The following is a 12,072-nucleotide window of genomic DNA, read 5'->3' as shown; positions in this document are numbered from 1 at the left end:
TTCTGAAAAAATATACTGAACAAATACTGTCTGTGAATGAACTAATTTTTACAGGAACCCTAAATCCCTATTGGCTTAAAAGAAAACATGAGCTATTTGATCCCTATTGTACAGTGTATACATACTTGTAAATTCAGCTCAAACTAGTCATTTTTCAACTACCACTACAATACATTTAAGTTTCCAGAGATCTACAGTCGTACCTTGGTTCTCAAACACCTTGCAACTCGAAGGTTTAGGCTTCCAAACGCCACAAACCCAGGAGTGTTCCAATTTGTGAACATTTTTGGGAAGCTGAACATCTGATGCAGCTTCTGCGGCTTCCGATTGAATTGAGAACCAAGGTACAACTGTATATTACAGTTGATGACCATTTCATGCAGGGGTTCCATTCCTGGCCTCGGAGTGCATGTAAGCACACCCTGCCCCTTTCTCCCCTGTTCCACCCTTTTAGTGATGTTTTCAGGTCACTTCCCGGTTTGGCGCACACATGCAATTGTGCAACATTTGGATGTGTGTTAATCAGCCATTGTCTGTAATTCATTTTCCAATTACATTACTGACTGATCTGGGATTTGCTGCACTAACTCAAGGAAGGGTCAACCACAAAGCTTAGACTAAGTGTTTGGAACATACAAAGTACCTTTTACTACCAGAATCAGTCTCAACTTTTAAAATCCAGTCTTGTAAATTAAGTGCAGAAACGTTAGCAGTCCTTTATGGAAGAAGGGGTTTTCCTTTCTCCATAACTAACATGTATAGCAGATAGAGGAAGAACAGATTCCTATGTCTTTTTCTCTACCAATTCACTGCATTTCCATGCAAGATGTGATGCATGCCTTCCTCCACAGCCACCACAGTATTCAGAAGGCTGGTGGAGGAGACAACAGAGTGATCTGTCTCTCCACTATCAACCTGCTCATTCACCTACATGGAAATCCATGCATTTCCCTGCATGAAATTCCTTACCATGTAAACGCTACCAGGCAAAAGCCTGTTTTAAATAACATGAAAGCAAAAGCTTTAATCATGGCAATTCAATACACATAATTGCATTCATCTCTTTCAAATTACAAGCTATTAACTACTGTTAGACATTAAACTGGCCACTGGTTTCACAACTGACAATAATACAGAGAGCAAGCAACTCAATATTTTCCAGTTCCCAATGCTCACCTATATTCCATACGTTGATGAGAGTAAGTGTTAGGCCTTAACTCTTTCATTTTTCTACTCTGAGGATTAAAAGTAACTCGCAATTTATGAACATTTAAACTGTGTGCATTTAGCTTCGTGTGCTTAGCAAAAAAATTGAAATAAATAAAAAAGGAGGAAAGGGGGCAAGCGTCCAGGAAAAAATACTTTGGCAATCCCATCCGTCATCGAACCCAATACATTTTGACTATATGCAATTTTGGCTATCCCTGGAATGTAACCCCAGCCTAAGTTCAGAGTCACCTGTATTATATCTTCTGGAATAACTTTTTGCAGCACTGGTTCAGTATGAGAAATCATGACAAGAAACTGACTTGAAAAATATGATTCATTGCAAGTACATATCTGCAGAAATGTAACAGCATTTCCCACTAATTGCATTTTTGTTAAAAGAGAAAACAGTCTGAAACGCACACAGCAGCACTCTTAGTACTCAAACACTTATCCTTTTTGTAGGTTTGGTGAGGCACTCTGAAAGTAACAAGCAAAGGCAGTCCCTTTCAAGAGTGACTCCAGGCTAAATCTTGATTTGCTGCCTTTCACCAGCTGAGTTGTAGGGAGCCTTATTCCATTGCCTGAACAGAAGGAAAAGAAACAACCAATAGTCTGGTCTAATCCATTGTGGACCAGCTACCAAGAGATCCACTCCAAAACAAAAAGTGAAGGCAAAGTTGGAGATGAGCTGAAGTCAGCAGCCACTGAATTCATTTAGAAAGCAGACAGGAACATAAAGGAGTATGAAGCAGGATACAGGAGCAGTATACTGCGATGTCAGCAGAGGGGATTGGATGCAAGTACAGAGTTCAGGAAGCAAGTGTTGCAGAATTTGACAGGCCACCAAAGTAACCAATTGCTGTTCTGGAAGTACTCAGCAGCAGTCAGCATCAACGTTCTACTGACAAAGCAGCTGTAAAGGCACTGTGGAGCAGAGGTATCTGTATCTAGATCAGTGGTTGAATAATGGTTGATTGTTCTGGGGAAGGGCATCAAGTAAATACTCAGGTTAACTGTTCTTTAGCATATCCACATAACTGCCTTCAGTCTGGACAAGATGCTTCTGGATGGGCATGCAAGCCTGCCCATCAAAGGTTGTCAGTGGTCCAAAGCATTTAACGCAGCAACATTGCTGAAACTGTGGATGTGGTCTCAATGAGTCCCTTTAATGGAAGACCACCAACAGCCCCATAGAAGAATGGGAAGTTTATTAAATATTAAAACATGTTTAAAGTGATTTTTAACAGACATGAAAAACGTCCGTCATCTTGATGGTTGGGGGTGTTGAAGCTGTCTGAATGATGGATTGGCCGCAGTCTTAACGGCAGTTTCTAGAGCAACTGCCTAGCATTGGATGCTTGTCCTAGAATGAGAAGAAATGTTTCAGTTTTATGCAGAATTATTGTCTAGAAATGTGGATGTTGCTCATTCAGGAAGACACAAGAAAGCTGCACAATATACTCTTGCCCCCCACTTTCCAGAGTACATGCACTGGACTCTTGTGGGTTTTTCTTTGGGGGGGGGGATTTCAGGAAACCTTTTTTTCTCATGAAATTATTAGCACTATTAGAGCTTTGAGTCCCAACTATTTTTAAAGGTCAAATTGATGGTGAGAGCCCACTGCTCTATGGGAGAGTATCTGCAAATTTGGGGTTGGTCCTTTCCTCATCTAAAACTTATTACCTGCTTGGGTCACATCAATCAATCAATCAATCACTAGCTAGCTAGCTGGAAAGATTTATTTTTAAAAAAATGAATGGGCAATGAATGGAATAATCACATTCCATTTTAACAGATCTAGATATCACCTGCTTACGCACCAAACTATCCAGATGGCGGGATGAAAGTCCTGGAATGCATGCTTCTTAAAAACTCTTAGGTTTCTTCACTTTGACAAAATGTAACCGGGCCTGTTTCATTCCTCGCCCCGCCCCCAATTTCCTACAGAATTCTTCCAATACTGATTTCAGACTGTCAAAGAACATGTAGGTATTCCAGCTTTGAGGTCTTCCAAACAGCTGCATGTTCTAATGCACAAATCCAGATTATAATTAGTATTACTTACTAATATAGCAATTTATCATTTTTATTATTCACTGGAGCCAACCATATCCCAATGGTTTGAGTGAACATAGAAGTATCAGTTAAAATGGCCATATCTTTATTGATATTAAAATTCCACTATGGAAGGTTATGAATATTTTTAATTGTCTACACACCAACAGCTAATCAACTTTGTGTTTAAGAGAGAAGATAGTAGCTTACAAATGATTTCTTTTAAGTTTAAAATAACTTCTCAGTTTGTGTACCACATATTATGGGATAATGGATTAGTACAGTGGTATCTTGAGTTTAAGAACAGCTTAGTTTATGAACAACTTGGATTAAGAACAGAAGTAGGTGTTTTGGTTTGTGAAATTTGCCTTGGAAGAAGAATATGTTCCGCTTTCTGTTGAGTGTGTTCCATTTGTAAATTGAGTCCCCCGCTGCTATGGGAAAGCACACCTTGGTTTAAGAACGCTTTGGTTTAAGAATGGACTTCCAGAACAGATTAAGTTCGTAAACCAAGGTACCACTGTATTCATATGTAATAAAGGAAATGCACAGAACTGAATCCACCATTCCTTATCCTCCATGGGGTTCATTATTATTTGATGTATTTAATCCCAAATGAAAGAAAACTGCTAAAAGTTCTTGAATAAAGTCTGTCAAGGCTATTCTCTATGATTATCTCAAAGGTTCTAACAATCTAGATAAGAGCAGAAAGCACCTGTAGCGGTTGGAGCGCCCCTCCCAGGGAGCAAACACTGCACTTCGGAAAACTGTGATTTGAATACTATCACAGTATTTACATTATTTGGTAACTTTTTTACTCTGATGTATTGTACCAAACACCAGTACGTAGTTGAAAAATTGATGGGGACAGGCTATTAATAACAAACCACCTATTTTAAAGGTTCATCAGAAGCAGAATAAATTGTTTAAACTAAAACATATACATCAGCCCAAGTATCCTAAGCCATCCAAGAAATACAAACAAAAATGATCCTACCATTTTGTACCAAAAAATAAAATAAAATTGTTTCAGTACCACAGAGTGGACAGTCCTAGCACCAGAGGTGGTCTAGAATAGGATTCTGTACTGAACTGTAATAAAAACATTTACAACTTCTGTTCATCACAGTATTGCAGGTACTTTCAAACTCTGCTAGTGACTCTATGTATTCAAACTGTACTAGGAATAAAAGGGAGGGGGCAAAGACAGGAAGTTCAACATGTAGCATTCATTTCAGGTCTCAGCTAAACGAAAGGAAAAGAGGGGAGGGGAAGCAGGCTATAGGTCAAAGAGAGTATACATGGAAACAAGCATCTCATTAAAACAGGAACAAGTATTCCACTGATCTCTATAATCCAAGCACGGACACTGTTTATCCATACTCAATTACTTTCAGTTGAGTACCCATTCTGTCCTAATATTCTTTTTAATTAAAACTGAATTGCTGTGGAAGTCTACCTTCAACTTCAGGAAGATAAAGAGTCACAAGATCTGTACCTGCGTACTCCAGAAAATTACAGAGCTGACCTATATGAAGCAGAAAACACCTCTTGACCCACACCCAGGTCAGCCCAATGTGATTAACCAATACAGTGTGTTTTCCACGTCAAATAGATCAATCCTGCAACTTGCCAGCAAAGTTATAGAGCTGACATGATGCACAAAGCTGACTGCACTAAACATAAGGTTGTAACTAGGGAATTATGCGAGAATCCCATCAGTAATAGATACTGCACTTTTGCACAATCCCATGGGTTAATGCTAAAGCAGCAGTTACCACCACCACCTCCTATAAGTAAAACTACTTACTTGGTATATAATTGGTGAAAGAGAGATAATGATGGGGTTATTTGTATACTATAAGCCTTTTGTATACTATAAGGCAGCAATATAACACTATTATACACTAGTTTAACAGCCAGTTTTTAACAGTACAGTGGTACCTTGGTTTACAAACTTAATCCGTTCCGGAAGTCCGTTCTTAAACCAAAGCGTTCTTAAACCAAGGCGTGCTTCCCCATACCAGCGGGGGACTCAATTTACGCTCATCAGGAAGCGGAACATGTTCCGTTTCCAAGGCAAAGTTCACAAACTAAATCACCTACTTCCGGTTTTGCAGCGTTCTTCATCCAAGTTGCTCATAAGCTAAGCTGTTCTTAAACCAAGGTACCACTGTATACCACTTACACGGAAGGTAAGTTGGATTTGCCTCCAACTTGCCTTAGGTATAACAGAGCAGTGCTCTGCCAATACATCACAATCACTGTTTCACACATTTATTTGATCAGAATAAAAAATATTAGAATCATGAAATAATATGGAGAATTTACAATTAAAACACCAAAATATCACCTAGTGGCTAGAATTAAAAAAAAATTATGAATTACCGTAAATGATTTTTTATTTAATCCCTAAACTGAGTATCATCTAATTCTAGGACCTTAGACATTACAGTAATGATAATTCATGAAGTTTATTAATCCAGTCATTCACTAAAGGTGGTTTGGAGGCTGTCCATTTTTGGCAAAAACAAACAAACAAACAAACTACAGGACAAAAGTCAGGTGTATTTTTTCCTGTTTTTATGTAATTAGGCTCACTTTGGACAGGCACCAAATACAACTACAACATAAGTTCTAAAACAGTACAGAATAAAAAACTGCACACAAAGTGACTTATAAAGATTCAAAAATGAGTTTAAGAAGGCTGTCCCAATCCCTAGCAGGCAACAGCATGGCTAGGTGAAGTGGCACCACAACAAACCACTGCATCCTGTTGATCACATTAACCAGGGTGGAAGGTGTGGGAAAAACTGTCCCTATGCGCTGCCATCTCCCAGACTGGCACAGCAAAGGAGTTTGACTGAGCAATTCCACTACTGTCATTTGATGCTAGCAGGGCTAGGTCCTGTGCCAGTCCTGCCCTTTCTGTCTCTGAAATGCCCAATTTCAGGTGTTTCCTCTGGCTACCGCTAAAAGGGGTATTATCAGTGGTTGCTTATACCCACCATTTGGGAAATTTGGGCACTCTTTGCCAGCTGCCAGCAGGGCTGCCCCACTGACAGAACAGGGAAGGGCTGGGCAGAGGAGCAACTTTGCCCCATCCAAACCCTCTCCAGCACAGAAGATTGGGGTTTTGGAATGCTCTGCCAATTAGGTTTTGCTACTTTGTTGTTAAATTTTATTTAACTAATACCTCATGAAATGTTATCTACATAGTCAAATCACAGTTCAAGACTCATCCAACTCAAGAAAAAGCTTCTTAAATTCACTAATATGCAATAAAGCATTTAAGAATACATCATAGACAAGTTTTTACTTTAAGTGTACAAAGAAGTGCTTCCTACATTTCCAATGAATTGGCATGAAAAACAAATGCAAAATATAACTTCTGTTATGATACACCATGAACACTTGTCCACAACAATGGTGGATATAATGTGCTGCTATGTTACCTTAAATGACTAAGGTAAGCAAGGGAAAGGAGTCAATACTGAGACCTAAACAAATGCAAACAGTATAGAAGTACTCTGTCAAATTTATGGTAAGCTGCTTCAACAAAATACTTTTCCAGTTCTCCACAGCTCAAAAGGGTGTGTTCTTGTAATGGGTTCTAATGAAAGATATCACCATATCTGTTTTGCCTCCCTTCAACACAGCTCTCACAAAGAGCAGATGGTCTGAAATCTATCTAGGCTTCATCATTTCAGTAGGTGGGATTCATGTGATTCATGTGAAGCCTAGATAGTATTGCTCTATTCAATTGCCTAGGCACAGAAGCTAGGAGGTCAGAGAGGATTCTAGCCTGACCTCTTCTGAGTATTCTAGTTTTCTATGTGTAGGCAATAATTCTACCATGTGGGACCCACCTGCAGCCTTCAATAGCTGTTTGTAAGAAATAGTTCTGAGAACAAAGTGGTTTTCAAACCTACAGGGGCACTTTCTGTATTGACATCAGCATGAAATCCCTGTGCATTGCAAATATTCAGCCTAATGCACAACATCATTGCCTTGCATGAACTGACTGCTGTACACAGCCAGCAGTCTCATGCAGCTCTATACTGCAGGGCAACAGTGGTTGGGCAAGAGATTTATTAGGAAAGTCTGCTTGTGATCCCAATTAGCGTCTGAGAATGCTAAGATATCAATGAACAGAGTATAAAAACAATCAAACCACTCTACTCCCCATCACCTAGATCTCAGCATTTGCTTGTTCAACCAAAAGGCAAGAACATAATTTCCCACCAGTAACTCTATCAATTGCTTACTGATACTTCCTTCTGTTTCAAAACAACAGTTCTTTTAAACAAGCATTTTGGTGGAAAGAAAAAAGTGCTGTCTCAGGTGAGCGGGGCTGGGGAACCTGGGGTCTTGGAAATGTTCTTGGACTCCAATTCCTTAGCCTCAGCTAGCATGGTCAGTGGTCAAGGAAAATGATGGAAGTTGTAGTCCAGGAACATCTAGAGGGCTGCATGTTCCATACCCCTGTAGGAGGTTACTGATCATATTGTATTTAGAAGAAACTGGGTTCATTTTACATATGAAAAAATAATAATAAAACCATCAACAAAAATCATGGAATAGCGATTCAGTCAATAATTAAAAGACACCCTTTTATATTCATTCTTCAGTGATCAGGTGTCTGTGGTGGAAAATCCAAAACAAGTTTCCTAGTTTAATAAGCATTTCTGCACACAGCTTTGATCGAATCTCATGCAAAGCGAAACTAGCGGGTAAATCCTGACAGCTGACAGGATTAGAACAAACTTCTTTTGCAGCTCAGCTGGATCAAGGAGGTAAGTCTATTCTACTTTCCGACCCTTAGCTGAAACTGCGGTGCCCCCTAGAGGTCGCCTCTCGCCTTCTTCAGAGGCCGGGAGCAATGCTCCTCCACTCAAGGCAGCCCAGCCCGATCCAGTCACATCTGCTTTCCGTGTCGGGCACCGCTCCCCAAGCCCAGCTCAAACGTTGCGAAAACGAGACACCCAGGATCAAGTTGCCTTTCCGCCACCCATCACAGAAATCCCGTGCCAGCTCCACCTCTCCGAAGATCCGCATCCCCTTAAACGCCGAAGCAGCGCAGCAGCAGGAGGAGGGATGCCAGCTGTCACAGCCAACCGGGAGATGGGTGTGTTGCGGGTCTCACGGCCACTGGTGGCCCAGAGCCGCTTTCTGCGGGTGCTTCTAAAACCTAAATAGCCTAAGTGGCCCGTCCGATCTTCGGGAGTGGCTCCCCTTCCCCTTCCAGACCCATAAAAGCGGTCCGAAGGCGCCCCGTGCGCAATACCATCTCGGGAAGCCAAGCAGAGGCCTAGGCCTGGATGGGGGAGTCACTTAGGAACCTCCATGTATAAGACACTCTCGAGTTCATTAGAAATGCGGACGTTGCGGGCAGGTGTACGATGAGCAGCACCTGGTGCCAGATTCCCCGCTAAGGGGTAGGGGTGGGGGTTCTCGAAGCACCTCGTCCTAGGCTGGACAGTTGCCCGACTGCTTCTCCAGGTGCGCTTGGTGGCCTTTCCCAGTCCCACCCAGTGTGCCCCAAGTGCTGACACGACCCTCTCCGCCATCTCCAAGGAAAGGCTGCCTGGCTCTTCCTGCCGGCCCCGGCCATCCCCATCGCCTCCTTCGCCTACCGCCCTCCCAGCGCCACCGTATTGTCCTCATCTGTGAGCGCCGGAGGGGGAACGAAGCGCACGATGCCATCTCTTTATTTGATGCCCTTTAGAGAAACGAAGCCCCTCCCCATATTTCTGCCCCCCGAAGACCCTCGTCTCATCCGTCACGAGAAGCAGGTTCCCCCCCCCACTTCGCCAACGGGTCGTCCCCCCACCTCGGGCCCTGCCCAGCCTGAGGGGGCCTCGCTTCCATCCCGCCCCCTCCCCGGAAGGAGTGGGGCCCTCGCCGCCGCCGTGCCAGTTCCAGGACCCCCCCCCCCAACACACACACACACCTCCGTCCCCTCCCCTCGTTCCGCCTCCGCCAGCACTCACCTCCTAGCTGCCCCTGGGCACTGCAGTCCTCTTCGCCAGCCGCGGCCCCGCAGGTCCACAAAGCCTCCGCCGCCGCCGTCCAGAATCTCGGCCAGAGGCGAAAAAAAATAATCATCTATATATATAAAAATAATAATTCCAAGGGGAAAAATGGCGGATTAAAATCCAAGATGGCGGCGACGAAGGCGAACGATATCTGGGAAAGCTACCTAGAGATCCATCCGCCAGGCCCCGAGAGAAAAAGTCCTCGAGTCCCCTCACGACGACCCTGCGGCGCAGCAACAACAAACCCAGGCACGGTCCTTCCTTCCGCGAGAAACACCGGGCGCCCCGAGCCAGACCCACTGAGGCAAATCCTCGCTGCGCGCTGAAGTCTTTTGTCTTCCTTCCAGACCCCCTGTTTTCCTCGCACAGCCAGAAGAAGCGCCTCCTGCTTGTGTGCTCCAAAAGCGGCGGAGGGACACGGCAGGCTGGACGAAGACCGCCTTGCGAGAGAGCGGAGGAATACGCCGCCAAAGAGATTCTTACCTTAGCGTTTTAACTCCACAGGCCGGAGCGAGGTACAGCAACCCATCCCCGTTCGCCTTTGCAGTTTCTAAACCTCTTTCTGCCGCGGAAGGACACCATGAATGCCGTTTGCACGCTTACTCGCAAGATTCGGTGCGGAGGGATACACATATAAACAAGGCCTGCTCAGTATAGTTTGAGAACGCGAAAGAAACCATTTTAAAAAAATCAATCCGCCCCTTTCCCCGCAGCCCTTTAAATAAGCTGGAGCCTCAAGCGAAGACTGTCAGGGCAGTTTGAGCTGAGTGTAGATTTGGTGGGTCGTCACACGGCAGGCTACCTAATAATCCTTGCGCGTTGTAACTAGCCAAGCCGAACGTGGCTCACCGGTCATGTTATGGCCCACCAGGAACTCGACATGCCTTTTATTTTTGCTGCCAGAAATTGGGTTGTCAATCCCTAGATAAGCTGAAGATACGACATGGTTGATGGGCTCCGTTTGATTTGAGGGCAGGTGTCCCGCGTTGTGTAGACCTGCGTTACTGTGTCCTTCCTAATACAGACCCGCTCCCCCTCCTGACTTCCACCACCAGCTTGGGTGGGGTTTAAAAAGCTCCATGACTTCCCCCCATCCCAAGCTCATCGGGGCTTTTCTACCTCATGGGGTCCCCCCTTTTCCTTGTCATCTCAAGTTCATCGAGCAAGAGGGAAGGTGACATGCATGAGGGTGCTTGTCACCTGGGGAGTCGGGTCTATGCTGTCAGTATGCAAAGCAGCATATTTTAAATAAACGCCTCGTGGAAAAAGAATTCTTCACACCACTTTGGGTGTCAAGAGTCAAAATGACTCCGCGTGAATAGGAAGAACCTTGACTGTGCCCTGCTAACACGCCGTGTGCTGTTTGGTGCTACCGTGTTTATACACTTCGCAAGAGAATATAGCAGCAAGGTGTCCTGCGAACAAATGCCCTTAAAATTAGAGGCGAATTCCTTTACTTGCTCTACCCAAGTCCTTCATTGTGCCTTGAGGGCTACATTTAAAGGGCCTGGCCAGCGTGGATTTGATCGTTAACATTTGCAAGAGAAAAATGGGAGGTTTCTATCTTTTCTCCCTTCCCCTTTCATTGCCGTAGATGTGGAAGTCGTCTAGTCGTCGTTTGCAAGCAATTTTGATCCCCCCGAAAGAAAAAGAAAATTAGCTTTTTGGCTATGTTCATTTTAACGTCTGAAGCAGTGAAACTTAGATCGTAGAGCTACTTCCGTGTTTAGGGGGGAAATGTATCTTGCAGTTTTGATCGCGGAAGTAGCAGCTGCAATCTTCCCGTGTGTCCTCACGTCAAACCTTACACTGTTCATGCAAGTAGGCCTCTTGTGTGAGCAAGTTACTCGCAGGTCAGCTGGCTGAGCTAATATCTGCACCCGAAAGCACTTTGTTTTCTCCTTTCTAAACCCTGTCTAGAGCCCAGCAGCATTTCCTCAAGCATTCCCCCCTCCCTTGCTGTTGTGTATTGAGAAAGAGGGAGGGCATTATGTTAGAGACATTGCTTTTAATTGCTTCATATTAACATATGAATAAAATAAGATGAATGGTGTGGAATCTGAGGACAATTGGAACATTCCCTCCATAAATTCCCAAGGTCATATGTCAAGAGCACAATTTTACAAATCTTTCAGTATAACCTTCTTTCTAGATTTTACCTGTTGAATTTAAAAAAAACAAAACCAACTTTGGCCTCATGACCACTTTCTCTTCTAATAAGCCACTAACCCCGGGGAAACCAATTTAACAACAAACAAACTGCCTTTACTCTGGTGGTACCTTTAAGGGCAGCTTGATATACTACAGAAATGTAACAAGTGAAGCTTTTTCCTACATAAGGAAAGAATAATCCTGGGGAAAGCTTCATCTGATACATTGTCTGTCACATTGACCTTAAAGGCACAGAAGGAGAGCTGGGGTTGGCTGGGTATGGCAGGTCCAGTCAAAACACAGCAGTATATATAACACCAATGGGAGTGTGTGTTACTCAGTTGCACATATAGCAGGCTACCTAAACTAGTGTGCAGTAACACTAACTGTGCCAATAGGCAATATGAACTCAGATGCATGTGTGTGTTTTAATGCTGTTAGTGCCTTGATGGATTATGCATTATTACATTAACCCACTTCCTATGGATTGCCCTGAATTGCCCCAAACAAATAGAGCAGTGCAATGACCCTTGGTTATAATTTTGCAACATGTGGAATGGAAACAAGAATATGATAACCAGTACAACCCGACTCAAACTTGCATCTTTCATGAAGAGAC

General features: G+C 43.5%; 1 protein-coding gene across 3 annotated transcripts in view; it reads right to left on the bottom strand.

The window, feature by feature from the left end:
• Window positions 1-9,877, bottom strand: part of KMT5B (lysine methyltransferase 5B) — a 32,781-nt gene extending 22,904 nt beyond the window's left edge. Inside the window, exons 1-2 of one of the 3 annotated variants that reach the window (XM_088665679.1) lie at window positions 9,258-9,697; window positions 1,177-2,572 (exon numbers count right to left, since the gene is read on the bottom strand). The gene's annotated coding sequence lies outside the window, so the exon portion shown is untranslated. Of the gene's footprint in view, window positions 1-1,176; window positions 2,573-9,257; window positions 9,698-9,785 lie in introns of those variants that run through there. The other 2 variants (XM_088665683.1, XM_035122559.3) reach the window with 2 other exon arrangements.
• Window positions 9,878-12,072: the final 2,195 nt, after the last annotated feature.

This window comes from Zootoca vivipara, chromosome 1 (genome assembly GCF_965207765.1).
Source record: "Zootoca vivipara chromosome 1, rZooViv2.hap1.1, whole genome shotgun sequence".
NCBI lineage: Eukaryota > Metazoa > Chordata > Lepidosauria > Squamata > Lacertidae > Zootoca > Zootoca vivipara.
This window is presented reverse-complemented; position numbering and strand designations above follow the sequence as displayed.